The sequence below is a fragment of the Anomaloglossus baeobatrachus genome, chromosome 4 (assembly GCF_048569485.1).
Source record: "Anomaloglossus baeobatrachus isolate aAnoBae1 chromosome 4, aAnoBae1.hap1, whole genome shotgun sequence".
In the NCBI taxonomy this organism is placed as follows: Eukaryota; Metazoa; Chordata; class Amphibia; order Anura; family Aromobatidae; genus Anomaloglossus; species Anomaloglossus baeobatrachus.
Window position 1 is genome coordinate 459,417,716 of NC_134356.1, and position 27,774 is coordinate 459,445,489.

At 45.3% G+C, this 27,774-nt stretch overlaps 1 pseudogene; it reads left to right on the plus strand.

The window, feature by feature from the left end:
• The first annotated feature begins 3,262 nt into the window (after positions 1–3,262).
• Positions 3,263–27,774, plus strand: part of LOC142302525 (olfactory receptor 5AP2-like) — a 132,940-nt pseudogene continuing 108,428 nt past the window's right edge.

Genomic DNA, 27,774 nt, shown 5'->3' on the forward strand with positions numbered 1-27,774 from the left:
TGGTGAGTGGCTTTCCTCTAGCCTCCCCTTTACAGCCCATCTGAGTCTGTGGATCCAGGCAGGCGTTACACTCAGTTGTGCACTCAAACAGTAGTTTTACACCAAATATGGGGTGTCGGCGTACTTATGAGAAATTGCACAACACATTTCATGGTGAATTTTCTCCAGTTACCCTGGAGAAAATGCAAAATTTGGAGATAAAACATTTTTTTTTTTTAAAAAAAAAAATATGATTCTAAACAATGAGCTTGGCCATCTCCCACATAAATTTGACTTCCAACTATTTAGCAAGCATATGATTACTTATGCAGCTTCTTGTCATTTCACGGCATTGTTACTGTTTTACTCCTATCTTTTGGCTTTCAACACTGCCTAAATCCTTCTGGGCATGCTTTCCATCAGATTCAAGCATGTCTTGACTGAAATCTGATCCTGGCAATCTTCTACACGTTTTCAATGTTGGTGAATACCGTTCAACTCATTTGGGTATGTATACAGCTTTTTCTTCAACTCTACCCATAAATGTTTGATTAGTTTGAGGTCTGGGGAGTATGGGGGTCAATCTAGCACCTCTACTTCATTGTTATTGAACCATTTCTTTGCCAGTCTCAACATATGCTTTGGCCATTGTTCTGCTGGAAGACTATGTTGTTCTTTTTGAACCCATAGTACTCAAGTGTACAAAATACATTTTACGTACATACGTACATACGTACATTTCGCAATGGATTATGGTCGCTTATTCATGGGCCATGAATAAGCGACCATAATCCATTGCGAAATGTACGTCGGGTCCTCCACGCGGAGTGCTTCCATCTGCAGTCTTTGTGCGCCGGCGCCCCAGGTATTACCGCTGATTCTCTGCTAGCCGCTTACCGGGCGATTACTTCAGGCTCAGGTATAGGGCGTACACCCGGTCATCATTGCTTGCTTATCCTTCGCTTCCACTCACAGGCTTTGTGTACCGGGCTCCCAAGGGTTTATTTCTGACCTCCAATGTTAGCCGTTTTTTCGGCCTTTATTTTTAGGTCACCTGATCTAGGGCACTTACTAGGTTCACTCTTGTCTGTGTACCCACTGTACCATCTCTTTTGTACTGGCTTCATTTTCTATTGTATTATTGCTGTGTCATATGGAAAATGCAAAATTCCATTTTTAATATACTTGTCTTAATAAAAATTACCTTTTAAATTTTTGCACCTTTAAAACTCCTTGTTCTCCTTGTCTTTATGATTACTGGAGTGGTATGGGTTCAACACCCTTCATTGTTTTGTGGTTGACCCTGTCTTGCTATGTAATGTGCCGCAGGTTTCTTTGTTTAATACCCTTTGTATGATAGCCCCCACACATTGACCCTGTGTATAATAGCCTCCACACACTATCCCTCTGTATAATAGCCCCCACAAACTCCCTCTCTATGTAATATACCCCCACACAGTGCTCCCTGTTATACTGTTCCCCCTTTCGCAATTTCCTTTATTGTCCTATAATGCGCCCTCATAGTAACATTTTGCCCAATGCCCCCTACCTTCCCTCCCCAGTAAATGTCAGGACATATAAACTTCAGCTCCTTCATGGAGAGCTTACCATTCCATCCCGTTCTTTACACCTTGGCCCAGCTACTCGTTGCCCGCAGCAGTGTGATGAGGTCACAGCATGTTGATCTCATCACCCTGCTGCACGTTGGGCCTCGGCATGAGGAGTGTCGTTCTTTTTCACTGCCCCTGGTTCCACCACATGCCTAATTTGCATGCAAGTTAGCCATATGCTAGCACACATGCAGCTTAAAGTGGCCGAAGCAACACAGGTGACCCTCTCTGCTGCGGTTATGCTTTATTCAAGTTGCAGCTATGATGGGGCTTTGGGCTTACTAAAGCTAAGTATTTACCCTGGGGCCCTGGCCCCCCTCTTCACAGGGCCCCATACAGTAGTAAGGCCAGTAATGCCCTAAAGGTGGCCCTACATGTGGGGCAGGCACTGAAGGATGGTGCTTGAGCACCCATAATACTCGATTGAGTAATGAACAGTGACGAGCACGCTCACTCGTCACTACAAGACACATGATAAATGTAAGCTTTAGATCTTGTAAAAGACAATAAAAAAGCATATGAGCATAATGAGACACCTAGGAATTATTCATTAAGACAAATTACCTTGTGGATAGTCTTGCAGAATTGCTTTTCTCCAGATACCATATCCAGAGAATGTTCTTATAAAAGGCACTTAGAAAGACAGAGATTGATATCATAGAAATATACATCATTCTATTCTGTCTTAATACATTGAAGAAGGTATGTCGCCATTATCTGTGATAAAATGTGCCTAAACTGAATGATAATTTATTCGGTCTAGTTTTACAGCCAAGAGCAAACACAGTTAAATGCTTAATATTTGTTGCTTTATTGGATACAATATGATTAATAGTACAGGAGCAGAATATATTTAATGAGATTATTAATATCATAGTAATCCTAATCATATATAAAGAATGGGGCTCACTCATAGTTAGTACATTCAGACTCAGAACACTAAAAATAAAATTTACTTTGTTCTAATAATGAAATATTTAATCAAGATTTATTTTTATTGATAGAAAGCAAATTATATAAAAATAAATGTCATATCTTAGGTGGTCTTGACATCCTCAGAGGTCAATAATAATGAATAGAAGACTTTCTAAACAAGCAATCACTGATCAATGGAGAACTAATGGTATCTTCTTTCTTCTAATGCCAAAATATAGTTATTGTAATATTAAGAGTGCATTAACCTTAGATTGGCTATTTCCATATTCTCTGGTGTTATTTAATTAAAGGAACTAACTAAAGTTTGCAAATGGTGCCCTCAGTTGGTAGTTGTGGTCTTTTGGCATCTCTAGTGCGTTGTCATCTCTAGATGAACCAAATTTTCTTTAATTGTAATTTAAAGACATCAACAAAATAAGCAATCATGAAGATATTATTTAACAAATGTCCATCTGTAATCCATTTCTGAGGTCCATTTGTTTCAGTGTATAGAGCTTGTGCTTATATACAGCATCCAATCTGAAGAAGCAGAGAAAGTATGGGATAGTGAAAGATGAAAGGAAATTACTTAGTTTTCTACTTTTTAACTATTTAGTATATTTTTAGATGTATTGCCATATAACAGACATCTATATTTTTTCCATTTGTTTACAGATTTGGATATGAAGACCAATAAAGTTTTTAATGAAAAACTGGTGGAGTAACTGTTAAGCAATGTGTAGCATTATATTGTATGTATGACTGCAATGGAGCAAAGAAACAGAACACTTGTGATGGAATTTGTTCTCTCCGGTCTCTCCTCCAACCCTGACCTTCAGCTACCTCTCTTTGTGCTCTTCTTATTGGTCTACATGGTAACTTTGCTGGGTAATCTTATGATCATTGTGTTGGTTAGAATGACTCCCGCATTGCAGACACCAATGTACTTCTTCCTTATGAACTTATCATTGGTTGATGTCCTGATAATGGTACGCCAATTTTCTATGGCCTCATAAACTCTCACTGGTTCCTGTTCTGCCTGACTAGCTGAAAGTAGGGTCAGCATAGCAGCACGTACCCGTTCCTGCCTATCGGATGCAATTTTGGTTAAGCTAGTAGATAAAGACCGACAAAAACGCTCGGCATCTGTTTCTGGAATTAAAGTATTCATTATGTGAATAATGCGTGTGTCAATTATTTCCGGTAAGGATCTCATTTCCTCAGGTCTGCGGATTCTTCTTGCACGGAGAGGTTGTGGTGCAAAACGTGGAAGTACATTTGTTTGTGTTGATTGTGTTGCTGGTGTTGTTGTTTGTTGTGTTGATGAGCCTTGGGTGTTGGTTTGTGCACTCTCTGTCCCACAATCATGTGATTCAGTTGCTGCTGCTGCATCTTGTTGAATCTCTTGATTTTCACTGTCTTCTCTGCCAGGTTCTTGTTCTGATGCTGAGGTGGCTGTAGCAGAGGGACCAGCTGTTGGTTGTTCATCAGAATCGTCTAGATTATCCTCCGTTCTATATTAAATTAGATAACATATTACAATCATAACATTTATATTTTTAAAACTTACTTTTGAAAAGAATGGCATTTTAATGAAAAATTAATGTTAAAAAAATAAATAAACAAATAAATATAACAAAAAACTTACTGTGTTACTTCTAAGATGGGTGCTAGGAAGCTTATTTGTTCATAGTAGACATATCTGCGTTTGCGGCCTTGGCTGGATGAGGATGGTATAGGGTTGTACTCCCTTCGGTACTGATCACGTGCTGAACGCCAACGCCTTTTTACCAAGTCAACTGTTGAATTTAACAAAATATGTCACTTGCAAAATTCAGCATAATTCTGCACACATTAATGTTATTAATGTTTGCTAAATTTAATATACAATTTTAAATAATAAAGGTGGACAAATACATTAGAGGAAAAATCATTATTTTAAATATTCTTCACTAAAAAACATTTTTATACATTCACACATAACAAAATAATATTTCTCAGTAATTATCTTGGAAGTAATTGTGATATAGATTTTATAAAGGTATGTTTTTTTATTAAAAAGAAAATTTTGCAAAAAAAATTGAGAAATATTATTTTATTAATTTAGGTCATGATATTGAAATGTTATTAAAAAAAATAAATAAAAAAAATAAAAAGAAAACATGATTAGAAATTGGTATACAAAAATTAGAATAATAAAACATGGAATTTAAATTCACATGACAGTTTTATCTGTTAATTAATTAACTTCATGAAGAATTCAAAATCATATTACAAAATAAAGTTTACTTTGAATTTTTGTACTTTTGAAATGTTAGGTAACCTTTTATTAAATTTAACATTAACTCAATAAATAGATTAATACATATAACAATTCTTCACAAAGTTAATTTTACTAAAAAACAACATTACAATAACAAAACATTCACAGTTTGAAATTAAAAAAAATATAAAAAATATATATTAAAAAAAACACACTATAAAAATAATAAATAAACTTACCATATTTAGCACGCTTTGAAGGCGAACATCTATCCCATGCATTATTGGGGTACACTTCCTCAGCAACTTGAAGCCAATGGCGGTCAACTGTCAGTCTGTCATGGTAACCATCAACACGTGTATCCCATAATGGTGGGTGAGTCTCGACAGCTGATATCAGTTTCTCCGTGTCCACCCGTGGAGCCATTATTATATTTTGAAGCAGAAATTGGGCTCAAAAAAGTCATTTCACTACACAGAACTACAACTGCTTGCTTGCTCACTCCTTCTGCAAATGCAAAGTAAGTTTTGAGCAAAAAAATATGTTAGCTACGCCACCTGAAAGTATTTGAAATTGTAACAACCGTTAATTTTAAAACACGGACACGGACCACACGGATAGCATACGGAGGCCATCCGTATCACGTACGTGCAAACACGGACCCATAGGATTTAATGGATCCGTGAGGACGTTATGCCGGGGGAAAACGGACATGTCAGCGCTTTTTCGGCACGGTCAAACGTAGGCACGGAACGGACACACGCTCCGTGCCAAAACACTGACGTGAGGCTATTTATATCAAAAGGACTGTGTCAACATAAGCACGTGTCTCCGGTACGTGTAAAAAATGCCAAACACATACCGGAGGCACGGATGTGTGGCACTAGCCTGAGGCCTTGTCACGGCCAGAAGTCGCATTCTAGAATTAAGACACCGGAGATGCAGCTAAAGATGGCAGAAAGAAGAGGACCTGAGAGCTGAACGGTGGTTAGTGAGCAACAGCACAGCTGCAGAGGTGGGATTTTTTTTGTTCTTGAGTCTGGACAGATTCAGGAGCATAAAGAACATTCATTTGATGAAGAATAACTTTGCTACAAGTAAAAATATGCCCAATTTGGCAAATTCAAAATCTGCCAGATAGGCTCATCTCTAATTCTAACTCAATGGTCCTTAGAACGCCTCATTGAAGAGGTGAAGTTAGGATAAAGTTCTAGCAATGATGAAAGTCCTAGTTTGCTCATTTAGATAAAAATCTCAACCCTTAAGTATTACAATGAAATGAAGATAATAATAGGATGTGTAAGGGGTGCTTCACACATAGCGACAGCGACAACGACGTTGCTGTTACGTCACCATTTTCTGTGACGTAACAGCGACCTGGTAAGTCGCTGTTATGATCGCTGCTTAGCTGTCAAACACAGCGACACAGCAGCGATCATAACATCGCTACATGTGCAGAGAGCAGGGAGCCGCGCACACTGCTTAGCGCTGGCTCCTTGCTCTCCTAGCTACAGTACACATCGGGTTAATTAACCTGATGTGTTCTGCAGCTACATGTGCAGAGAGCAGGGAGCCGCGCACACTGCTTAGCGCTGGCTCCTTGCTCTCCTAGCTACAGTACACATCGGGTTAATTAACCCGATGTGTACAGCAGCTACATGTGCAGAGAGCCAGAGCCGGCAGCACTGGCAGCGTGAGAGCTGCGGAGGCTGGTAACTAAGGTAAATATCGGGTAACCACCTTGGTTACCCGATGTTTACCCTGGTTACAGCTTACCGCAGCTGCCAGATGCCGGCTCCTGCTCCCTGCTCGCTTCATTTCGTCGCTCTCTCGCTGTCACACACAGCGATCTGTGTGTCACAGCGGGAGAGCGCCTTTGAAGAAAACGAACCAGGGCTGTGTGTAACGAGCAGCGATCTCACAGCAGGGGCCAGATCGCTGCTCAGTGTCACACACAGCGAGATCGCTAATGAGGTCACTGTTGCGTCTCCAAAACCGTGCCGTAGCAGCGATTTCGGTAGCGATCTCGCTATGTGTGAAGCACCCCTAAGAGAGTTTAACTTCACTTCATATGAGTAACAATTACCAGAACTAATTTTGCAATGCATATTGAAAGAGGTATGTTTGTGTAATAATTCAGAGAGGGATTTAGTTTATTCTTTAGGTTATGAAAGGGTTAGAATAATCCTTACCAGAGAAGAATGCCCAAACCAAGTTTTAAAATGCTTACTTGAATTATTACTCATTTATATTATTTACTTCAGAAATAATTTGTAGTTAATATTTTCCGAAAGAAAATCCCTTTGGAATGAGAGGCTGGTGATAAGTCTTGCATATATAAATATATTGTGGTCCCAAAAACATGAATTCACTACCATGAGAATTGGTTAAGTTCAACGAGGCTGGTCCTAGCAGATTCTCACATTGCTAATAAATAACCTACACTGTGCTCCCAACTCCAATGCCAGGCTGAATACAGATGAATGCCTCTGGTTTGGCTGATAACCTGAATTTTAATGTTCTATTTCTTGATGGACCTCTTTACATTCAGCGAGCCTCTTAGACAATCAATTGTTCTACCAAGACTGCTGAGAACATATCATGCAGTACTGTTCATTAACATCAGTCTACAGTACGTGGTAGTAACAAAAGAAGGAATGTATGTAATATAAAAATAGAATTGGTAATGGATACAGAGCCCTTTTCTTAATTATTACTATTATTGTTTTTTTGTTAAATATATTAATATAACTTATTATTATTTCATTTTATCACATAACTTTTATTGGATTAGAAAAAAAGGATATATGGGTTAATAATTTGAACATAAAATGTGTTTATCTCTGTCGAAAAAACCCAGTATAAATGAGAATGCCATGTTAATGTAACGTGTGTAATCCATCGCCAGAAATGTAATGTCATAAACAAATGCTAGACAGCTCCTTCCAGTTAATACAATAAAAAAGTAATGTTAAATCATATCATAACATTCTTTTTTCAACTCAAACTGAATTTTACTATGACTTACAGCAGCACTGCAGCATTTTTTTATTTTTTTTATTTTACTGATTGTGTGGTGCTTTAAATGTTAATCATTTGCCCCCTGTCTTAGGCTAAGTTCACAGTTCCGTTGTTTTGCATCAGTCACACTCAGTTGTGTGACTGATGCAACGGATGCGTTGCAGATAGTGGCACAACTGATGTGACTGATGCTGCAAAAAAAATCTGTTTTTTTCTTTACTGTTTATCAGCTGCCGGCTATTGTGAATGATCAGCTGATCGCCCGGAGGTCGGCTTTTGTGAACGATCAGAGTCTACGCTGGGAGATCAGATAAAAGTACAAAATTAGGATCCAAAGGAGTATTTAGGTAGCCAGGTCAAAACTGAGAGGGCAGCAAGGTGCAAAATCATCAGTAAGGAGAAGCGTCAAATAAGCCGAAGTCAAAAATTAAAACACCAATACTTATGTGGCGCCCCTGACCTGGTCAGGCACCACTGAGTACTGCACCCATGCTGGGGACAGTACAAAACAGGTAATCCAGAAGGCTGACCGAGGTGTGACTACACAGGCGCATAGTGATCAGGTCTCACACATTTACCTTTGAGAGGACCCCTGGGGATCCCAGGAGGGGGCGAAGCCTCCATCTCCACTCGAGGGGTGTGGTGGAGAGCCTGGTTGCTAGGTGACGTAGGCAAGAACAGGAGAGGAGGGAAGAGTGAGCCGAAGACAGTTGAGTGGTGAAGTTCAGGGAGGGCAGAAGCAGACCCTGGAGCTCTACACAATTCTGACAACGTACGCGCAGTGACTACCGACGGGGGAGAACGGTCACCTGGGAGTGCTGCCCGAAATCCACACACAGCTAAAGAGAGAGCAACGGAGTGGAAAGTAAGGAGACTGTCAGGGAGATACCAGGCCCAAACGGGTAGCAGGTCCCAGTGCAGGGATAGATTCACCTTTCCTTTGCCAAACCTGCATGAGGGGGCACTTTACACCCCCAAGACAACACCACAGAGTCCGCAGCCACGTAGCAAAGTGAGGGCCCATAGTTCACAGGAGGCAAGCAGCCGGAGTGACCTGGTCCAGGCTACAAGCAAACGGGCCAAAAGAAGGGGAGAGAGGCACCAGCAACTTCCCTGGGCGACCCCAGCAGGGCTTCAAGCAGGGGTTACCCCAAAAGACAACGGGCTAAGGAAGGCGAGTTGGTAGTCACCCTCACCAGTCAGCCTGAAGGACACCTGGTTCCAGCCTGGTTCATCCCAGCTACGCCCGGGTTACTCACCCTGCCACCATCAGTGAGTAAAACCCCTGAAAGACATCCTGCTTGTGCGTGTGAGTTATTCTGCGACTTGTAGTTCCACACACCTACACGGGACCCTGGGGCATGCCTCACTCTCAGGAGGCTATTACAACTGACTGCACCTACCATCAGCCCCAGGCACCCCTAACCTGCAGTGGCGGTCTCCACTGACCGCAATTCTGAGAGTGGCGTCACGACAATCAACATAGAGGAATTCCTACCTGTGACAAGATCCAGCCGCGTGGAGTCCCTTAAGGTAATGCACCGCTGCACCGACACCGAGCCTCGGGGCCCCACACTTATTAGGAGAACAAAACCAGACTTATCGAGGGAAGCATAAGCTATATCTGGCAGCTTCCAGAAGTAAGCTGAAAGTTTTAGTATAGTGTGGTGCCTTCTAATAGGTTGAAGCCAAGAGCTGACAACTTCAGCTGAACAGCCCACACATACCCATTATGTCAGACTGGAACGTACTGCAGGTCCCAGCCACTCTAACCTTAGTGGATGGACAGAGCCTGGACTATTCAGAGCTTCTGCTTCTAACATCTCTTCTAACACCAGCACCATCCACAAAGTGGATATGATGATGCATGATGACAGAAGCAGACATTGAAGGAGCAGCTTCTGGTGAAGATGGGATGGTACCCCCCTTAAATGAGGGTCCTCTGGACCCTTAGGACCAGATTTATTGTGAAACAGAAGATGAAACTTCCTGATCAGGTTTTTGGCATTGATAGCCAGGATCTCTCTTCTGGGCCAAAACCTCTCCAATGCACCAAATATTGCACAGACCTTCTCACCATATGAGAATCTAGGATTCTCTGCACAGCATACTCCAAATTGCCTTTAAATAGAACAAAAGGAGGAGGATTTCTTACTGGGTGAACCAGGAAATGATATGGCTTGAGGAGGTGCTCAGTTTGGCAAAAGTAACCTTAAACCTGATATTTTTCGTGGACAACCATACATTATCCCCATCTCCAATGCTTAGGCCACTAGAACGTCTCTTATTAGCAGCTGAAGCTTGACCACCCTGTGGCCTTTTCAAGTCCTGTCTAACTTCAGAACAGATAACTTTTAATGTATTCACAGATTTTCAACCTCTGGAGTAGAGTTGAGCGTGGTTCGCGGTTCGAGGTTCTCCAGTTCTAGGCTCGAGTGATTTTGGGGCCTGTTCTAGATCGAAATAGAACTCGAGCTTTTTGCAAAAGCTCGTTAGTTCTAGAAACGTTCGAGAACGGTTCTAGCAGCAAAAAAAACAGATAATTCCTAGCTGGCTTTCCGCTGTAATAGTGTAAGTCACTCTGTGACTCACACTATTATGAAATTTCAGTGTATAGTGTGCGGGAACAGCGCCTTCAGATCACTGCTGTATGGATAATGGCGATCGCCATTTTTTTTTTTTTTCTTGTCTTCCTTCCCTAAGCGGGCGCGTGTAGTGGGGAGGGCCAGCATGTCAGCCAATCCCAGACACACACACAGCTAAGTGGACGTTTAGCCAGAGAAGCAACGGCATGTGTGATAGGATGTCCATGTCACTTGTCCCTGCATTATAAAACCGGACATTTTCCTCCAGCACGCCATTATCTGCCTTCTGCGTCCTTGGTGTCAGACATCACTGGCGCAGCTCCGTCCTTTGTCCTATCGCCGATACTGCTGTATGCGCTCCATACACAGCGCTGGACAGCTTAGGGATAGCACTTTCTATCAGTCCTTTTAAGGGCTCGTACCGGCAGGGTCAGAGCCATAGGTGACAGGTCCTAAAAACAGAGACAGCGTCTGTGTAGCTAAGGTCAGGGATTTCCTCGCTGCATTTCCCCATTAGGAGGGAATAGAAAGGCAGGCTTCCTTTCCTCTACCCAGAGCCCCACAATCCTGGCACTGTACCCTCCTGTCCTCTGCACACTCCAACTCATTATAACTAAGCCATTATACTAGCAAACACTGAGTGTACCTAGTGGCATCCTAAACTTGGCTGTTGGACTTCTGTATAGTCCCAGTAGTGCACAGATATTTGCAGCACGTCTGCCTGCATTGCACACTCAAACTGATAGTTACTAAGCCATTATACTAGCAAACACTGAGTGTACCTAGTGGCATCCTAAACGTGGCTGTTGGACTTCTGTATAGTCCCAGTAGTGCACAGATATTTGCAGCACCTCTGCCTGCATTGCACACTCAAACTGATAGTTACTAAGCCATTATACTAGCAAACACTGAGTGAACCTAGTGTCATCCTAAACGTGGCTGTTGGACTTCTGTATAGTCCCAGTAGTGCACAGATATTTGCAGCACCTCTGCCTGCATTGCACACTCAAACTGATAGTTACTAAGCCATTATACTAGCAAACACTGAGTGTACCTAGTGGCATCCTAAACGTGGCTGTTGGACTTCTGTATAGTCCCAGTAGTGCACAGATATTTGCAGCACGTCTACCTGCATTGCACACTCAAACTGATAGTTACTAAGCCATTATACTAGCAAACACTGAGTGAACCTAGTGTCATCCTAAACGTGGCTGTTGGACTTCTGTATAGTCCCAGTAGTGCACAGATATTTGCAGCACCTCTGCCTGCATTCCACACTCAAACTGATAGTTACTAAGCCATTATACTAGCAAACACTGAGTGTACCTAGTGGCATCCTAAACGTGGCTGTTGGACTTCTGTATAGTCCCAGTAGTTCACAGATATTTGCAGCACCTCTGCCTGCATTGCACACTCAAACTGATAGTTACTAAGCCATTATACTAGCAATTTATGCTGCCAGTTTAAGGGCCGTAGTTGCATTGTCAGAGATATTTATTCTTTATTATTCTGCTGTTAATAAAGCTAGACCACCGCTGCAATCTACACCACCTCTCAATTTTTACTACCACATTTTCAGTGCACAATCTTGTTGCAATCAACATGAGTGCCAAAATGACAGATGCTGGTGGAAAGGGGAAGAGGCGTGTTGGAAAAGGAAAAAAAGGGTTTGTCCGTGGGGAAGGTGGCAAAGCTCCATTATCATCTGCTGAAGATAGACCATCTACCAGCAAAAGTAAGATGTCTACTACTTACCGTGGACAATCCGATGTGCTCCCTTTTTTACGGACACGAACAACAGGAACAAAGGTAGATGATGGCCAAAAAAGGAAAATGCTTGAATGGATCTCAAGTGGTCCAACAAGTGAACTCTCAGCCACTTCAAGTACCGCATCCAAAAAACACCAGTCCTCTGAGTTGTCATCCCAATCAAACTTTTTTTCTCCCAGCTCTGAAGTCTCCATCAGCCCTGCACAGTATGGTGGAACTGAGATGGCTGAGTTTGCAGAGCTGTTCAGTCACACTATAGCCTGGGAATCATAGGTCTGCTCCCAAGCTACAGTGAGTACAGAACAGGAAATGGTCTGCAGTGATGCCCAGAACCTTTCTGACTCTGATTCAGGCCGTGAGGACCAAGGTTCTGAGCATAATGTTGACCCTTTGTCACAAACTGTAACACCTGTGGTTATAGACAATGAGGAACATACTGATGAAGATGAGACGCAGATACCCGATTGGGATGACAACTTAAATATTCGGTCAGGGCAAGAAGAGGCTCGGTCTGAGGGGGAGGGGAGTGCAAACACAACAATTGATGATGAAGTTCTAGATCCCACCTACTGTCAACCCACAGTCAGGCACTCGAGGAGGTCAACAGAGGTGGTGGAGGAGGATGCAACTGATGACGAAGTTACCTTGCGCCTTCCTGGACAGAGTCGGAGTACTGGTAGCACGTCTACAACTGCATCCTCAGCCACCACTCTGCCTCTGAGCACTAGTCGGGGTGGATAAACAGGTCGCATGCCCTCTAAGCCTTGCCTAGCCTGGTCCTTTTTTGACATAGCAAAAGATCGCCCAAATTATGTGATCTGTAAAATTTGTCATGGTTCTCTTAGTAGAGGTCAAAACCTCAGCAGTTTGACAACTTCTTGCATGAATCGTCACATGAATAAATATCATATGTCCCGGTGGGAAGCTCACCGTGCTGCAATGCGGCCTAGCGGAGCGAACCATCCACCGCCTGCCCCTTCCAGTGCATCCGCGCGCTCTTCATCTTCTAGGACTGTGAGGACAGCTGTCACACCTGTTTTTCCACGCACAACTTCCACCACTGTAACCGCAACAGGCACTTTGCTTGGTAGGTCGTCAGTTGGTTTGGAAGGGGAAACAAGTGAGTGTGTACAGCTCTCTCAGACATCGGTAGCACCAACATTGGATGAAGTCAACATCATGTCTCCGCCTGCACTTTCCTCACAAACCTGCATTTTTCCAGGGACACCCTACTCAACACTGTCTACACACAGCAGCCAGATCTCTGTCCCTCAGATGTGGTCAAATAAAAGGCCATTTCCTGCGACCCATGACAAAGCTAAGAGGTTGACTCTATCCCTCTGTAAGCTCTTGGCTACCAAAATGCTGCCTTTCCGCCTAGTGGACACACAGGATTTTAGAGACCTTATGTCTGTCGCTGTGCCCCAGTACCAGATGCCTAGTCGCCACTACTTCTCTAAGAAAGGTGTGCCCGCGCTACACCAGCATGTCGCACAAAACATCACCGCTTCCTTGAGAAACTCTGTGTGTAAACGGGTGCATTTCACCACCGATACTTGGACCAGTAAGCATGGACAGGGACGTTACATGTCGCTGACTGGGCACTGGGTAACTATGGTGATAGATGGTGAAGGGTCTGCTGCACAAGTCTTGCCGTCCCCACGACTTGTGTGCCAATCCTTTGTCTGTCCAAGTTCCGCCACTGCTTCTGCCTCCTCCACCTCATCTGGGTCCTCCACCTCTGCCCCAAGCCTGCCTGGTCAGGCCACCAGCGTTCTCACTGCGCAGAAGGAATCACGCACCCCTCATTACTATGTTGGCAGCAGAGCGCAACGGCATCAGGCGGTCTTTAGCTTGACATGTCTTGGGAATAAGAGTCACACAGCTGAGGAGTTGTGGTCAGCTCTGCGGTCCGAGTTTAATAAATGGTTGTCTCCACTCAACCTGCAGCCTGGTAAGGCCGTGTGCAACAATGCTGCAAACCTACGTGCGGCCCTTCGCCTGGGCAAGGTGACACACGTACCTTGTATGGCTCACGTGTTGAACCTTGTCGTCCAGCAATTTTTAACACACTATCCCAGCCTAGATGGCCTTCTGACCAGGGCATGAAAACTGTCTGCTCACTTCCGCCGTTCAAGCGCCGCAGCTGAGCGACTTGCATCGCTCCAGAAGTCTTTCGGCCTGCCGGTTCATCGCCTGAAATGTGATGTGCCGACACGCTGGAATTCGACTCTCCACATGTTACAGCGACTGTGGCAGCACCGCCGAGCCCTGGTGCAATGCGTCATGACGTATAGCCTGGGCCAACGAGATGCAGAGGTGGGGCAGATCACCCTGATGGAGTGGTCTCAGATCAAGGACCTATGCACCCTTCTGCACAGTTTCGGCATGGCGACGAATATGTTTAGCGCTGACAATGTCATTATCAGCATGACAATTCCAGTCATTTACATGCTGGAGCACACGCTAAACACTATTCGGAGTCAGGGGGTGGGACGACAGGAAGGGGAGGAACTACAGGAGGATTCATATGTGCAAGGGACAACAACATCACCAAGGTCCAGATGTTCATCATCACCAACGCAGCAGGCATGGGACCATGGGGGATAGGGATCAACAAGGGCGCATAGTAGCAGGCTAAATGTTGAGGAAGGTGCAGGAGAACATGAAGAAATGGAGGACGAACTGTCCATGGACATGGAAGACTCAGCAGATGAGGGAGACCTTAGTCAAATTTCTGTTGAAAGAGGTTGGGGGGAGATGTCAGAGGAAGAAAGAACGGTTAGCACCTCTATGCCACAAACACAGCGTGGACTTGGTCCGCATGGCTGCGCAAGACACATGAGTGCCTTCTTGTTGCACTACCTCCAACATGACCCTCGCATTGTCAAAATTAGAAGTGATGATGACTACTGGATTGCCACACTATTAGATCCCCGGTACAAGTCCAAATTTTGTGACATAATTCCAGCCATAGAAAGGGACGCACATATGCAGGAGTATCAGCAGAAGCTGTTACTCGATCTTAGCTCGGCTTTTCCACCAAACAACCGTGCAGGTGCAGGGAGTGATTCTCCGAGTTGTAACTTGACAAACACGGGACGGTCTCGTCATCTTCAACAGTCTACCCGTACCAGTAGGACCGTATCTGGTGCTGGTAACAGCAATTTTATGGAATCTTTTCATAATTTTTTTAGACCCTCCTTTGCAAGGCCACCAGAGACAACAAGTCTGACACATAGTCAACGGCTGGAGAGGATGATACAGGAGTATCTACAAATGAACATCGATGCCATGACTGTGCAACTGGAGCCTTGCTCATTTTGGGCTTCAAACCTAGAAAAATGGCCAGAGCTCTCCAGTTACGCCTTGGAGATTTTGTCGTGTCCAGCTGCCAGCGTTGTCTCTGAACGTGTCTTCAGTGCTGCTGGGTGTGTGCTGACAGATAAGCGCACGCGTCTGTCCAGTCAAAATGTGGACAGACTAACGTTCATCAAAATGAACAAGTCATGGATCCACAAGGAATTTACAACCCCTGTGTTATCCTGGGGAGAGTAAATGCTTGTGGATTTGGAATGTGCTTGATGCAAATCAAAACATCCTGTTTGCAACTAGGGCACAAGTGCTGCCCCTGATAAGGTGTCTGTGTGGGGCCCAATTTTTGGAAAAAAAAAGGGAGACTCCGCTTGGAGTAACCCTTGCTTGCTGTGTTTTTTAAAAATGATCCAAGATGAACAGAGCTGGGATCAGGAAAGACTTTGCTACCAACCCCGGTGTCATCCTGGGGACGGTTAAGAATAGCATATTTTGGAATGTGCTTGATGCAAATCAAAACATCCTGTTTGCAACTAGGGCACAAGTGCTGCCACTGATAAGGTGTCTGTGTGGGGCCCAATTTTTGGGGAAAAAGGGAGACTCCGCTTGGAGTAACCCTTGTTTGCTGTGTTTTTTAAAAATGATCCAAGATGAACAGAGCTGGGATCAGGAAAGACTTTGCTACCAACCCCAGTGTCATCCTGGGGACGGTTAAGAATAGCGTATTTTTGAATGTGCTTGATGCAAATCAAAACATCCTGTTTGCAACTAGGGCACAAGTGCTGCCACTAATAAGGTGTCTGTGTGGGGCCCAATTTTTGGAAAAAAAGGGAGACTCCGCTTGGAGTAACCCTTGCTTGCTGTGTTTTTTAAAAATGATCCAAGATGAACAGAGCTGGGATCAGGAAAGACTTTGCTACCAACCCCGGTGTTATCCTGGGGACGGTTAAGAATAGCGTATTTTTGAATGTGCTTGATGCAAATCTAGCTGTGAAGTGTACAACTAGGGCACAAGTGCTGCCACTGAATGGGTGGGTGTGTGTGGGGCCCAATTTTTGGAAAAAAGGGAGACTCCGCTTGGAGTCACCTTGCGGTGTTTTACTTGATTTTAGAAGGGCGTGCCATGCCTATATCTGTGTGTCCTCCTCTTTTTCCTTGTCCAGCTCTTTTGTTTTCGCATGAGTATATGTCCTTGTCACTTTCCCATGTGTTTGTGTTGTGTTGTGAGTTGTTTGTCACCTTTTGGACACCTTTGAGGGTGTTTTCTAGGTGTTTTTATGTGTTTGTGATTGCCTGCCATTGTTTCCTATGCAGTTCGAGTTCGGTTCGTCGAACGTTCGACGAGCCGAACTCGAACAGGACCTCCGTTCGCCGAACCGACCTCGAGCCGAACCGCGACCGGTTCGCTCATCTCTACTCTGGAGTATCCATCACAGTGGTTGAAAAGAAACCAAAACAGTGATGCAATGCAAGATTACAGAAAAAGGGAGTAGTTGCAATGAATTCTGGATATTGATTATTAATTGGAAATTCAGTTAACAGCAGATGTTCCACTGAGTCACACTGATCATACATAACACCGAATATATTTCTTGAGTGTTACGCCCATGTTCCCTACAGTCTTTAAATATGGTACATATTATGTTTACATACCGGTACCAAATTATGGGTGCTTTTGATCTGATTTTATTCTATTAAACAATAAAATAATTTATTGGGGTATTTTTTAATTTTTTGAATTATTGATGACCCCTATGGATATTTATTAATAGTGAATTTGTCTAAGACTTTCAGAGACTTGCTTTGCACCCACTGCTTAATGGGCTAAACAGAGGTATCGATGCAGAACCTTTTAGCAGACAACAGAAACCCCAGGAAATTTACTTCTTCATATAAAAAAAGCAAATTTTTCAAGTTTAGGAAATAAGGAATTGTCTCTGAGTCTTTGGAACACAATACATACATGTAGAATGTGCAAATTAATATCAGAAGAATAAATAAAGATGTCATCCAGTTAGACAACCACATATTGACCATTATATCTGAATATGTCATTAACAAAATTTTGAAAAACAACCAGAGCATTACTTACTAATACAGAGATCAACCAAAAAATAGGAAAACAGGCAGGCCAAAAATGGCACCTGTATGGCACACTCAGGGCATTACAAAAGACAGAGAACAAAAGAGTAAAGTGCAAATGCATATTTTATTGAAGAACAACTGGCATGGTTTAAAATTGGCAGCAAACCCAAGCCGGCAATGTGAAATAAAGTTTGTAAAATACAATTCAGATTGGTATACAAAAGAAGGGGAATCTGAAGAACTGGGTCCTAAAATGTGTCATAAGACTCATAATATATAAATGCACAGAAGCTGTTACACCTCGTGGCTCTCCTGTTGCAAGGAATGAGGTGGTCCCCCATTCTTTGTCTGCCGCGAGCCCTTCTGCTCAGCAGCACCAAAGGTCTGGGAGACTGTGCAATCTGCAGGAGTTGCCTCCTTGGAAACACAGCACAAGGGTGACACCTAGTGGTTCTCCCCTTGCAAGGAATGGAGTGGTCTCCCATCCCTTGTCTGCCACGAGCCCTCCTGCTTGGCATCACAGAGGGTCTGGGAGGTTGCACAGTGTGCAAAGGATGGATGCTCAGGGAAGCAGCAAGACTTCCCTTATCTCTGCACATTGTGAAACCGAGGATCCCGCCTTTATGACCCAGAGTCAGGAAGATGAGTATGTGCTCCACGTGACGTCTTCTGATTCGCTCACTGATATCACACGGCCCGATAACGAGGCTGGTGGTGTGCTGAATCCTGACTGGCCAGGCCAAGACGTCACCAATCCTGATTGGGTCACGTCCATCTCGCGCCCGCCCTTGGGTGGAGCTACACCTCCTTAAAAGCTCCCCCTGCCATCATGGTGGGGTGCGACTGTCCTTCTATGTTTGGATATCTGGCAGCGTGCTGCCACGCCACTGCTCAGGCATTATTGTCTTTTGTGGGCTTGGCCCTTGCTGCTTAGGCAGCACCTGGTTTGCAGGCCGTGTTCCTGCCTTGCTGCTCCGGCAGTATCTCCTTCAACAGGCCGTGTTCCTGCCTTGCTGCTCCGGCAGTATCTCCTTCAACAGGCTGTGTTCCTGTCCCAGGTGAGCTCCCCGAGTCTCCACCGGACTCACCTGGTTATTGAAAGAACACGTGCGTGGGCACCTCTGTGCTACCCTCGTGCCATATCCTGTGACTCCCGCTGGCACACGTGCGTAGGCACCTCTGTGCGTCCCCGTGCAACAGGTACACCGATCGAGAAGCCCCGAGCCATACAACCCTCACGGGTTAGGGCGGACCGGTGTACATAGATCGTCTGTGACATTCCAGACGATCACTAGTAGCAACCCGCTCACTCTTTCCTGACCATAGCAGCGGTCCCTTACACCGCACAGTGGACCTTGACCGGCGGAAGCTGTCCATTTCCCATCTTGGTACGCTTCCCCGGGTCCCCCTCGTAACAGAAGCACCCCAGATGCACAGATCATAAATCCAGGGGTTTACACATATATGGATGTACACAGAGAGTCATCTAGATCAGCACTAAATGAATTGAAGTGATAGAATTATGCACTCTGAAAAAGCAGAAAATAATGACATATCAAAATTGTACATTCAACAGAGATGCTGGTACCAAATTGTAAGGACTCTGAGATAACAGAAAACCATTATAAATGCACCGTCTACACACAGCAGCCAGATCTCTGTCCCTCAGATGTGGTCAAATAAAAGGCCATTTCCTGCGACCCATGACAAAGCTAAGAGGTTGACTCTATCCCTCTGTAAGCTCTTGGCTACCAAAATGCTGCCTTTCCGCCTAGTGGACACACAGGATTTTAGAGACCTTATGTCTGTCGCTGTGCCCCAGTACCAGATGCCTAGTCGCCACTACTTCTCTAAGAAAGGTGTGCCCGCGCTACACCAGCATGTCGCACAAAACATCACCGCTTCCTTGAGAAACTCTGTGTGTAAACGGGTGCATTTCACCACCGATACTTGGACCAGTAAGCATGGACAGGGACGTTACATGTCGCTGACTGGGCACTGGGTAACTATGGTGATAGATGGTGAAGGGTCTGCTGCACAAGTCTTGCCGTCCCCACGACTTGTGTGCCAATCCTTTGTCTGTCCAAGTTCCGCCACTGCTTCTGCCTCCTCCACCTCATCTGGGTCCTCCACCTCTGCCCCAAGCCTGCCTGGTCAGGCCACCAGCGTTCTCACTGCGCAGAAGGAATCACGCACCCCTCATTACTATGTTGGCAGCAGAGCGCAACGGCATCAGGCGGTCTTTAGCTTGACATGTCTTGGGAATAAGAGTCACACAGCTGAGGAGTTGTGGTCAGCTCTGCGGTCCGAGTTTAATAAATGGTTGTCTCCACTCAACCTGCAGCCTGGTAAGGCCGTGTGCAACAATGCTGCAAACCTACGTGCGGCCCTTCGCCTGGGCAAGGTGACACACGTACCTTGTATGGCTCACGTGTTGAACCTTGTCGTCCAGCAATTTTTAACACACTATCCCAGCCTAGATGGCCTTCTGACCAGGGCATGAAAACTGTCTGCTCACTTCCGCCGTTCAAGCGCCGCAGCTGAGCGACTTGCATCGCTCCAGAAGTCTTTCGGCCTGCCGGTTCATCGCCTGAAATGTGATGTGCCGACACGCTGGAATTCGACTCTCCACATGTTACAGCGACTGTGGCAGCACCGCCGAGCCCTGGTGCAATGCGTCATGACGTATAGCCTGGGCCAACGAGATGCAGAGGTGGGGCAGATCACCCTGATGGAGTGGTCTCAGATCAAGGACCTATGCACCCTTCTGCACAGTTTCGGCATGGCGACGAATATGTTTAGCGCTGACAATGTCATTATCAGCATGACAATTCCAGTCATTTACATGCTGGAGCACACGCTAAACACTATTCGGAGTCAGGGGGTGGGACGACAGGAAGGGGAGGAACTACAGGAGGATTCATATGTGCAAGGGACAACAACATCACCAAGGTCCAGATGTTCATCATCACCAACGCAGCAGGCATGGGACCATGGGGGATAGGGATCAACAAGGGCGCATAGTAGCAGGCTAAATGTTGAGGAAGGTGCAGGAGAACATGAAGAAATGGAGGACGAACTGTCCATGGACATGGAAGACTCAGCAGATGAGGGAGACCTTAGTCAAATTTCTGTTGAAAGAGGTTGGGGGGAGATGTCAGAGGAAGAAAGAACGGTTAGCACCTCTATGCCACAAACACAGCGTGGACTTGGTCCGCATGGCTGCGCAAGACACATGAGTGCCTTCTTGTTGCACTACCTCCAACATGACCCTCGCATTGTCAAAATTAGAAGTGATGATGACTACTGGATTGCCACACTATTAGATCCCCGGTACAAGTCCAAATTTTGTGACATAATTCCAGCCATAGAAAGGGACGCACATATGCAGGAGTATCAGCAGAAGCTGTTACTCGATCTTAGCTCGGCTTTTCCACCAAACAACCGTGCAGGTGCAGGGAGTGATTCTCCGAGTTGTAACTTGACAAACACGGGACGGTCTCGTCATCTTCAACAGTCTACCCGTACCAGTAGGACCGTATCTGGTGCTGGTAACAGCAATTTTATGGAATCTTTTCATAATTTTTTTAGACCCTCCTTTGCAAGGCCACCAGAGACAACAAGTCTGACACATAGTCAACGGCTGGAGAGGATGATACAGGAGTATCTACAAATGAACATCGATGCCATGACTGTGCAACTGGAGCCTTGCTCATTTTGGGCTTCAAACCTAGAAAAATGGCCAGAGCTCTCCAGTTACGCCTTGGAGATTTTGTCGTGTCCAGCTGCCAGCGTTGTCTCTGAACGTGTCTTCAGTGCTGCTGGGTGTGTGCTGACAGATAAGCGCACGCGTCTGTCCAGTCAAAATGTGGACAGACTAACGTTCATCAAAATGAACAAGTCATGGATCCACAAGGAATTTACAACCCCTGTGTTATCCTGGGGAGAGTAAATGCTTGTGGATTTGGAATGTGCTTGATGCAAATCAAAACATCCTGTTTGCAACTAGGGCACAAGTGCTGCCCCTGATAAGGTGTCTGTGTGGGGCCCAATTTTTGGAAAAAAAAGGGAGACTCCGCTTGGAGTAACCCTTGCTTGCTGTGTTTTTTAAAAATGATCCAAGATGAACAGAGCTGGGATCAGGAAAGACTTTGCTACCAACCCCGGTGTCATCCTGGGGACGGTTAAGAATAGCATATTTTGGAATGTGCTTGATGCAAATCAAAACATCCTGTTTGCAACTAGGGCACAAGTGCTGCCACTGATAAGGTGTCTGTGTGGGGCCCAATTTTTGGGGAAAAAGGGAGACTCCGCTTGGAGTAACCCTTGTTTGCTGTGTTTTTTAAAAATGATCCAAGATGAACAGAGCTGGGATCAGGAAAGACTTTGCTACCAACCCCAGTGTCATCCTGGGGACGGTTAAGAATAGCGTATTTTTGAATGTGCTTGATGCAAATCAAAACATCCTGTTTGCAACTAGGGCACAAGTGCTGCCACTAATAAGGTGTCTGTGTGGGGCCCAATTTTTGGAAAAAAAGGGAGACTCCGCTTGGAGTAACCCTTGCTTGCTGTGTTTTTTAAAAATGATCCAAGATGAACAGAGCTGGGATCAGGAAAGACTTTGCTACCAACCCCGGTGTTATCCTGGGGACGGTTAAGAATAGCGTATTTTTGAATGTGCTTGATGCAAATCTAGCTGTGAAGTGTACAACTAGGGCACAAGTGCTGCCACTGAATGGGTGGGTGTGTGTGGGGCCCAATTTTTGGAAAAAAGGGAGACTCCGCTTGGAGTCACCTTGCGGTGTTTTACTTGATTTTAGAAGGGCGTGCCATGCCTATATCTGTGTGTCCTCCTCTTTTTCCTTGTCCAGCTCTTTTGTTTTCGCATGAGTATATGTCCTTGTCACTTTCCCATGTGTTTGTGTTGTGTTGTGAGTTGTTTGTCACCTTTTGGACACCTTTGAGGGTGTTTTCTAGGTGTTTTTATGTGTTTGTGATTGCCTGCCATTGTTTCCTATGCAGTTCGAGTTCGGTTCGTCGAACGTTCGACGAGCCGAACTCGAACAGGACCTCCGTTCGCCGAACCGACCTCGAGCCGAACCGCGACCGGTTCGCTCATCTCTACTCTGGAGTATCCATCACAGTGGTTGAAAAGAAACCAAAACAGTGATGCAATGCAAGATTACAGAAAAAGGGAGTAGTTGCAATGAATTCTGGATATTGATTATTAATTGGAAATTCAGTTAACAGCAGATGTTCCACTGAGTCACACTGATCATACATAACACCGAATATATTTCTTGAGTGTTACGCCCATGTTCCCTACAGTCTTTAAATATGGTACATATTATGTTTACATACCGGTACCAAATTATGGGTGCTTTTGATCTGATTTTATTCTATTAAACAATAAAATAATTTATTGGGGTATTTTTTAATTTTTTGAATTATTGATGACCCCTATGGATATTTATTAATAGTGAATTTGTCTAAGACTTTCAGAGACTTGCTTTGCACCCACTGCTTAATGGGCTAAACAGAGGTATCGATGCAGAACCTTTTAGCAGACAACAGAAACCCCAGGAAATTTACTTCTTCATATAAAAAAAGCAAATTTTTCAAGTTTAGGAAATAAGGAATTGTCTCTGAGTCTTTGGAACACAATACATACATGTAGAATGTGCAAATTAATATCAGAAGAATAAATAAAGATGTCATCCAGTTAGACAACCACATATTGACCATTATATCTGAATATGTCATTAACAAAATTTTGAAAAACAACCAGAGCATTACTTACTAATACAGAGATCAACCAAAAAATAGGAAAACAGGCAGGCCAAAAATGGCACCTGTATGGCACACTCAGGGCATTACAAAAGACAGAGAACAAAAGAGTAAAGTGCAAATGCATATTTTATTGAAGAACAACTGGCATGGTTTAAAATTGGCAGCAAACCCAAGCCGGCAATGTGAAATAAAGTTTGTAAAATACAATTCAGATTGGTATACAAAAGAAGGGGAATCTGAAGAACTGGGTCCTAAAATGTGTCATAAGACTCATAATATATAAATGCACAGAAGCTGTTACACCTCGTGGCTCTCCTGTTGCAAGGAATGAGGTGGTCCCCCATTCTTTGTCTGCCGCGAGCCCTTCTGCTCAGCAGCACCAAAGGTCTGGGAGACTGTGCAATCTGCAGGAGTTGCCTCCTTGGAAACACAGCACAAGGGTGACACCTAGTGGTTCTCCCCTTGCAAGGAATGGAGTGGTCTCCCATCCCTTGTCTGCCACGAGCCCTCCTGCTTGGCATCACAGAGGGTCTGGGAGGTTGCACAGTGTGCAAAGGATGGATGCTCAGGGAAGCAGCAAGACTTCCCTTATCTCTGCACATTGTGAAACCGAGGATCCCGCCTTTATGACCCAGAGTCAGGAAGATGAGTATGTGCTCCACGTGACGTCTTCTGATTCGCTCACTGATATCACACGGCCCGATAACGAGGCTGGTGGTGTGCTGAATCCTGACTGGCCAGGCCAAGACGTCACCAATCCTGATTGGGTCACGTCCATCTCGCGCCCGCCCTTGGGTGGAGCTACACCTCCTTAAAAGCTCCCCCTGCCATCATGGTGGGGTGCGACTGTCCTTCTATGTTTGGATATCTGGCAGCGTGCTGCCACGCCACTGCTCAGGCATTATTGTCTTTTGTGGGCTTGGCCCTTGCTGCTTAGGCAGCACCTGGTTTGCAGGCCGTGTTCCTGCCTTGCTGCTCCGGCAGTATCTCCTTCAACAGGCCGTGTTCCTGCCTTGCTGCTCCGGCAGTATCTCCTTCAACAGGCTGTGTTCCTGTCCCAGGTGAGCTCCCCGAGTCTCCACCGGACTCACCTGGTTATTGAAAGAACACGTGCGTGGGCACCTCTGTGCTACCCTCGTGCCATATCCTGTGACTCCCGCTGGCACACGTGCGTAGGCACCTCTGTGCGTCCCCGTGCAACAGGTACACCGATCGAGAAGCCCCGAGCCATACAACCCTCACGGGTTAGGGCGGACCGGTGTACATAGATCGTCTGTGACATTCCAGACGATCACTAGTAGCAACCCGCTCACTCTTTCCTGACCATAGCAGCGGTCCCTTACACCGCACAGTGGACCTTGACCGGCGGAAGCTGTCCATTTCCCATCTTGGTACGCTTCCCCGGGTCCCCCTCGTAACAGAAGCACCCCAGATGCACAGATCATAAATCCAGGGGTTTACACATATATGGATGTACACAGAGAGTCATCTAGATCAGCACTAAATGAATTGAAGTGATAGAATTATGCACTCTGAAAAAGCAGAAAATAATGACATATCAAAATTGTACATTCAACAGAGATGCTGGTACCAAATTGTAAGGACTCTGAGATAACAGAAAACCATTATAAATGCAAAGCCCTATCAGTATTAAATGCAGGGATTAACCACCGGTGGTGCTAACAAATGCTAATGCAAGACCATAGTTGTTAGGAGAACCAGTAAAGACAGACCCACTTAAATAGATCACATACCCATGAGGGTTACAGAACGGGCTTGGGAAAAGAGCCCCGACGCAGTGTTTGACGATCCAGCAGGTAAGATCATTTCATCAGGGGGGAGAAAAGGAATGGAACAGCATCCAGCAGCCATATGCATTTAAATATGGCGCTCGGTCACTCCAGCTGCTCCGCCCCCACTGCGTCACGCGAGTGAACCAATCGCGGCCGGTCCCGACGCTGTCAGCTGTCAACGCCCCTGATCGGTAGCGCGCATGCGCGGTAAGCGGGGACGCGTCACCCGGAGACCGCGCATGCGCGCAGGCGATAGTGACGCCGACAGAGCCGTGCCAGCAAGCCACTGATGCACGCGCGCGACAAGGGAAGTAGGAGCGGGAGCGAGCACATGAAACCACACTTAGACAAATACAGACAGTGTGAACCCAGGTGGGAGACACATCAGGATTAAAGCAAAACAAGGAATCCTTTTCAGTATCGCTTCCAGGCATCCCAGATGGGGCACACAAAAGGAAGGGTAAATAGATAAAGTGTCCATGTCCATTATCCGATGTCAAAGGATGTCAATTCCATGGGTGCCAGCAAAATGGAAAAATAAGTGTATCCAAAAAGTAAAAATAAAAAAATAAAATTAAAAACAAGGCACAAAAACCAGGGGGATACAAGGAGAAGGCAATCATCGCAAAAAGGGTGCAAAACTCAAATACTCATTAAGGCCCCCCGGGGATAATGTTCCCAAAGTATAAATCCAGCGTGTTTCACGCTGGGCAAGTATTTTGCACACATTCCCACCCCTCGCCCCCCCATGTATGACATCAATGCCCCTGATTTTCAGGGACGTTGGGTCACAGTCATGAAAGGCATGGAAATGGCAGGGAAAAGTTTTTAAGGTGGAAATGTCAACCACTGTCCGGGCCGCAGCAATGTCCCTCACATGTTCCCTCTTACGTCTGCGCAGTTCCCTGCTAGTGAGACCCACATATATCATGCGGCACCCGCACGTGGCATAATATACCACATTGCTGGTACCGCACGATACATAATGGCGAATATCAAAACTGCGCAGACCATCAGAGGAAGTAAAAGAGGAAGTGCGAAGAACAATGGCCGCAAGGGAAACAACCCCTAAGGGGAGTGCCAAGATCCAGAAAGGTAGTAGGCCGGTTTGGAACATAATGGCTCCGTACAAGCAAGTCACGTAAATTACGTGACCTGCGGGGTGTCATCAAAGGGCTTTTGGGTAAAAGATCACGTAAGGTGGAATCGGAGAGGAGAACATCCCAGTGCCTGCTCAAAATAGATCGCATATTGGACCACTCGTGGTTATAGGTAGAAATAAAACGAACCTGGCCAGGATCCGAGGAACCACTGGATTTAGCCACATTACCATAAAGTAAAGTGGATCGAGGAGTATGCTTCACCCGTAAATAAGCCCGCTTAATGCTCCTATTGCTGTAGCCCCGCTCCTGAAACCGAATTTTCAAATCTGCCACCTGCTCCTCAAACAGAGGGTCAGATGAGCAAATGCATTTCATACGTAAAAATTGGCCGGTAGGGATGGCCCGAATAGTAGACTGATCATGGGACGACGAGGCATGAAGGAGGGAGTTGACCGAGGTCGTTTTGCGGTAAACATTAGTTTGAATAAACCCTCCCTCACCAATCCTAATGTCAATGTCAAGGAAATCCAACTGCCTGGCATCGTGCCTGTGGGTTAACTTGATATTGAATGGATTCATGCCAAGTTGCTCCATGAACTCGTCGAGTTGCTCCGCCTTGCCCGTCCACAAAATAAACAAATCATCAATTACCGCAGCCAGCACTGCACATGGGCATCGGCCGGCCCGCCCCCGTCACAAAGCAAACCTCTCTCCCAGTAACCCAGGAAGAGGTTTGCGTACAAAGGTGCGCAGGCCGCGCCCGTGGCAGTGCCGCGCTGCTGCAAATAGTGTACATCCTTAAATAAAAAGAAATTGTGGGTGAGGACAAAACGGAGCAACTCAAGGATAAGGTCACACATCGGGCCATCCCGACCGGAATTCAAAAGAAAATGTTCAGCAGCCTTGAGGCCATCCTCGTGACGGATACAAGTGTAGAGGGACTCAACATCTGCCGTAACAAGTATTGTGTTATTATCCACAGAGTTGCCGTCTATCCTCCTGAGAACGTCAGTTGTGTCACGAACATATGAGGGGAGTGTCTCAACCAGTGGTTTTAAATAGTAGTCTATAAATTGACATATTGGTTGACACAACCCCTCAATGCCGGACACAATGGGACGACCAGGAGGACAGAGAGCATCTTTGTGGATTTTCAGCAGTAAATAGAAAGTTGGTATCTTAGGAAAACGTACTGTGAGTCCCTCTACTACTTGCTTACTGATGATCCCTTCATCACAAGCCTTACCGAGGATGGCCTGAAGTTGAACAGAAAAAGTTGGAACGGGGCTACAGGGGAGCTTACAATAAGTGGACCTATCACGTAATTGGCGAAGCGCCTCTTTTTCATACATAAGAGCCGGCCAGATCACGATGTTTCCCCCTTTGTCCGCAGGCTTAATTAAGACATCATCCAATTTATCCAGAGATTCGATTGCCAACCTCTCAGTATGAGTTAAATTGTCATACCGACGTCTCCTGGACAAATGTTCAAAATCAGATATCACAAGTTTTGTAAATATCTCAACGGCCGGACAAAGGGGGAAA